The sequence below is a fragment of the Schistocerca nitens genome, chromosome 7 (assembly GCF_023898315.1).
Source record: "Schistocerca nitens isolate TAMUIC-IGC-003100 chromosome 7, iqSchNite1.1, whole genome shotgun sequence".
Lineage (NCBI taxonomy): Eukaryota > Metazoa > Arthropoda > Insecta > Orthoptera > Acrididae > Schistocerca > Schistocerca nitens.
In genome coordinates this window covers 284,620,779-284,626,778 of record NC_064620.1, presented here as the reverse complement: position 1 = coordinate 284,626,778, position 6,000 = coordinate 284,620,779, and positions in this window count along the sequence as shown.

Sequence of the window (6,000 nt, the reverse complement as noted above, 5' to 3'; positions counted from 1 at the left end):
ACGTAATGTGTATACATAAACATACAGTTATAAATGTCCCCGTTCGTAGTCTCTAATTATAACAATATGTTACTTTTGTGCTGTAACATATAGCTATAATCAGCGGTGGAAACATATTTGCGAACGCCGACCGTGTGCGGCTGTTTCTTGTTGGATCGTCTGATCAGTCGGAAGTTGCATTGCAGAGGAGAGTAAATGCCTATTCAAAATATAATTATTTTGGATAGCTCAACATGAATTTCCTAAGGGACCGTAGTTTATCATGCATTTACCAGTAGAATATGGCGCGGAGAAAATATTTCGCCGCATGCAACTTCCGTCCGAACTCGACGAAAGAATTCGTGACTGTGAACTCTCTATTTGGCAGAAACATATAGAAAATTAAATAATTTCATGAAGAAGTGAGACATAGATTCTATAGTAAATGAATAGTCCATACACCAGTTCCATTTAACTCTGAATTTATGGCAATTAATAGACGAACTTACACTACAATGAAGAAATTAACATGGATGCCGTTTTGACTGGCACTTCTCTTAATGAAAACAATTCCTTTGACGTTTTCACATACACGTCGCACAATAAATTTACTGCTAGGCACTTTTAGTATTACACATTTACTTTACACTAGAACAATATTAATTTTGACAATAATAATACGGCGGCAAGACATGCGCGTCCGACACAAGTTACAGGAGACAAGAGAAGAATGAGTAACTGTTCATCGAGAATATCTCGTACCTCAAAAAAAAAAAAAAATGTGTAAAAAAGTGTTCTTCTTCTGTCCGTTTTTCGCGCCGCGGTTTTCAAAGTCAATAACTCACAGTATCTCTGACGGCGCTTCGACAATAAACAAGTTACGTCACAGGTCGTTCACCTTTTACATTTTCGCAACATTATTTGCTAACTGTAGCTGTTGCCGAGCGACTGCTCGATTAATGAATGATTTAAAATGATAAGGCAATCACATAATGTTACATTGCCTTCCATGGGAATCTTGGAAATCAAGGAGATTTCAAGATTCACATGTCGCCGTTAACATTATGGGATTGAGTACTTTACAGATTTACATTGATCAAACACAGTATTCCTGTCTTTCGATTATTAGGATTACACAAATATGGTGATCTCTTATTCATAGACAAAGACAGTTCTTAGGGTAAAGATACACAAAAAAATTTAAAAACTAAGACAGTAAATCTACGAAGTTTACAATTATACTCATTACAGTCTTTTTTTTTTTTTTTTTTTTTTTTTTTTTTTTTTTTACAGAGTTCATAACGACCATCTTTGTGGCCTCAAGTTATTGTCCAGAGCTCATAGGCTCTTTGCTCCTGAAAGAAAACACATAGGATTCATCTTTTTATACACATATAATTCTCACACATGGAATTTCTCACACGTGTCCATTTTTATACACATATACTTCTCACACATGGAATTTCTCACACGTGTCCATTTTCCATTGCTCACTAGTTATTATAATTTTTACGCTTTCATTGTTTGTGTATTGACAGGAAAGTTAGAATTTGATTCTTCTCCAGGTGAAGCTTATGCCTTGAGAAGTTGGATCGCTACTTTGCGGTCTCCGAGTAGAAAACTTTTCATCAGCTCTGGCGGGCGAGTCTCACTCGCACGTTACGTACACACGTTACATGTAACAAAAATATAAATAACCATTAGTCTAAAAACTAAGCTTAAATCTATTTTAGGACTTGGGATTCATAGGAATTTGACTTTGTCACAATTCGCGTGTGGTTTGGCTGTTCGCATTTCATCCACGGGATATAACATTAGCATAGTATGTGATATGTTGTGAACTCATATAAGAGTCTTTTATTTTGGGAGCGGCTTTCATGGAAAGTCCGTTTCGTCGAACTGCAGCGGGAGTGCTGTGCAAGTACATCACTTTAAATTTAACGCGTTTGTTGCGTCGATGTACGTTGACACAGGCTGATTGTTAGAGCTGAATCGCAACTCGAGGCGCTCACCAGCCTCCACGCGGTACTTCAGCTTTTCCGCGCACGGTTCAGTGAACACGTTGCGTCAATGGTGTTGTGGTTTTTTTGTGGTTTGCTGAGCTGGTGTGGAGGGACGAAGATTACCAGGGACAGAGACTCCATTGAAACCATCCCTGTCTCCACATTTTCCAGCCGATTTTGAAGATTTTAAGGTAGGCTAGCGCTCGCACTTTGCAAAGCAGCTAACACACTTGATTTCCGATGCACTGCACGCAATCACATCACCGCCTTCGGTTACACAACCGGACTATCATTGTCCGTCGGCCTATCTGCACGTTTAACACTTTTAATCTTCATCGTGAATGAAATTATCACTTACTTACAACAACGATGCATTGCTTCGTCTCTGTGGCAGACTTCCATACCATTTTAAGCCTTCACTTATACACTACTATGTACACAATTTTTTACAGTTTATAATCAAATAGTTTGTCTCACTTTGAAGCTTGCTAATTGAGAGCTTCGATTATCATGTCCATTTCAATTTCTGTTACTTTGTTGGTAACTATCTTTAACATTTCGCTTTACATTGTTCCTCATCTTTCTCTAAGACTAATTATGCTTTTAGTTCACAGTCACAATACATTAGTTTCTCCGATCTGTTAGCAATTATTATTATTTTAATTCATTTCAACCGTTCTTTCTATTTATTAGATTCATTAAAGTTATCACTGTCATTTCAACAAAAATTCTCTTTTTACTAGATGTGAGGATCAATCAGTCACATTTGATCGCCCTCTCACATGAGAACAGAACACCATTCAAGAAAATATTCAAATTCCTTATCGCGATCTCGGTTTCCGTCTCGGATTGACTTTAAAAGGAAAAATAAAGACATTTCAAAACTAGCTTTTCCCGATTTCGTTCATGCGTTTCCTTTTGAAAATCGTATGCCAAACCAGCCTTCCACGTCAACCGCATTTCTCAATCTGTGACGTCAAGTCTACGGGACGGGTTTAGGCGGGTTAGGATATTTACACAAATTCAGAAGAAAGACATAGATATAATAGTACATAGAAGAAGAAATCTAGCAAACAACTCCTTGTTCCTTATGACTTAGAAATGAATTTCCCGTTGCGCCGTACGTCTACGTACGCGCTCCAATTAAGAACTAGTTGGGTTGTTTTGCCGGCTGTTTCATTGTCATTTTATTTTCGCCTTGACGCCTGCTTGCGCTACACTGCATTGACCTCTATATATGACCTTAAGTCATAATTGCTTTGTCCTTGCCACTTACGCTCTTATACTTGGTATTTATTTCACTTATGGCTTTGAATGTATCTGTCCTGCGTATTGCAATTACAATTAATGCTACTTTGTTTATCTACCTGAAGGATAGCGCTTTCGTGGTCATGTTGGTACTTACAAGTAACTCACATGCTTCGTAAACATTACGTTATTTTAATGCAGAGATGAACCTGTTCCAGATTTCTATGTACATTGGAACTTAATCTAGACATAGCTGACTTAGAAATTAGTTACTTGTTTTCCTTTTTAGTGGGATCAGGAACCAATAATTGTCAAGCGACCCTTGTCCTTGACGAAAATAAATTTCATTTCTCGATCATTGCTCCTTGAACTTAAAAAAAAAATTCTTACATACTATGTTTTATTTTCACTTCTTAAGCATTTCATATCGCAGAAGCCGGCTTGTTAGGCACATCCTTCGCTTTATATTTCATTTTTCTCTCTTAAATATTATCTCCTTAAAACTAAATCTTAAAACTAGAGTTCTTGGAGTTGATCACTTTCTTTGTTAAACAAGAATTTGTTTTTTATTATTTATCAGCTTGTCTGTACTTAAATTATGGCTCAAGATAACATATTTTAAATTCTCTGCTGTATAGCAAGATAGACTCACTGTTGTGTAATTTATTCTAAGCATTTTTTTTTTTAACGAAGTCAGATCAGTTGTCACTTAGTCACTAGCGGCTAACCTTCTCTTGCCATTATAAAGCTTTCCTTTTGACTTATTCTGTAGCATGATATTTTTTTAAGATCAGAGTGATGGTATAACCCTTTTATTTTTCCATTTGCTGGATCAGAAATCAGATAACAACCCGTATGCGGTATACGAAGGATCTCGTAAGCTCCCTCAAAAAGACTTTGCCATTTTCGATTTTTGTGTAAGAGCAACGATGGTTTAAAGTGTGTTTTTAGCAAGACCTTTTCGCCTACTTTATAAGTTCATACTTTATTTCAGTACAAGTACGTCATGCTTAGTCTCTCCGTCGAAGTGGTAGCCCCCATTCTGTCTCACAGCATCACTTAGGGAGCTTTCAGATGCTGAACTTAGTTTTCCTGTTTGTGTGGCTTTGATTGGCCTTCATCATTAGAAAGTTCGACCAATCTGACATTATGAGAACACTGAGGAACAAAATTACTGTTATGCACAAACCTCGTGTCAAAATGTTGCTGCGTTTGTTCTGGTGTCCAATACGTGTTACTGTCTTCCGCGTTTGCGAAAAATACAGTGGGATTGTAATGCCTTCGCGGGGTCTGATGATTTTTATTACTATTATGATTTCCGGAATTGTTACTGTGAAATCCACCTTCACACTGTGGTTTGCCGTTAAACTGTGTTTCTGTACATTCCCTGCGCTTGATTTTTACTAGGCGCGGAGTTGTATTTGTATGAGTGGGCGTTATCAGCTGTTTGTTGCTGCCCGTAATCTGAGTGTTGGCTGCGCGAGTACGGTGCATTCCATTGCGATCCGCTCTGCTGTTGCCAACCTTTTTGACTGAAACCGTTTCCAAACTTCTGCTTGTACGATTGATTGCCGTACTGGTTACCAGTCGTGTTATACACGGGATTGAATCGGTTGTGTTGATTATGTCTATTCCTTTTGTGCGGATACCCATTGCCTTTATTTCCGTTTTGCCAATCATTACTATTTTTTGAACCGTTCCCTGGCTTTTCATAGCCGTTACTCTCGTAATGTTGTGGCCAAGAATTGTGCGGAGTATTGCACGGTTTGTTAGCTCTCATGTCCTCATAGATCAGGTCTAGGGAATCTAATATCGACAGAAAGGTATCTGGATCATCATCTGGTATGGCTATCAGCTTTTCACGAATCGAAATGGGTAATTTAGACTTGAGAATCATAATTACATCTTTACTATTGATAGGGTTATCCCAATACCTAATTTTGCCAAGATATTTTTCGAAGTACTTTCTCAGGCTACTATTCCTGGGGTCAAATTGTTCTGCATTATAGACTTCTTTACGAAGGCGCTTCTGAACACCTTCGCTCCAAAATTTGCTGAGGAAACAGTGCTCAAACTCCTCATATGTTCGACACTTATCAACCATTTCTGTTCCCCATATTGCCGATTCGCCACCTATATATCCGGTAACAAATTGGATACGCTGTCTATCAGTCCACGAATTTGGAAAAATGCCAGAGAATCCACGAAGAAAAACAATTGGGTGGATATTTCGTTTTTCCGGGTTAAAGGTTTGAAAAACTCGATGCTTTATCATGCTTTCTTCCTTCATCATTTTTACTAATGAGTCAGATTCTTGGTTTCGTTGACTAACTGGAATATGTGGTGGTGAAGTGTGTTCATTAGATACAACAGGTATTCGGAATTGCCGAAATAATTCATCTTCTTCCTCTGAGGCTAAAGAGTTAGGATAATTCGGTCTCTGTATTCGGGAACTACTACTCACTTGTGCCTTCAGGTTATTTAGCTGTTCCGTTACCTCTTGCTTCCAATTTGGTAATTCTTGCTGAAGGGTACGCCTAATGCTACCGAGTTCAGACATTACGGTATCTCCGGAGCTTCCAGGAGCTGACAAGATACCAAGAGTGGTTGCTTTCACCGTCTCTACTAGGTCTTTGTTAATTTTATCTTCGACAAATTTGTCCTTTCCAGCAATCCAGTTCTCATACTTTTCTCTAAATTCTCTCTCATGACTATCTAGCCTCTCCTTTACTTTCGTTTCCGTTTCCAGAGTCAAATTTGACATTCCGTC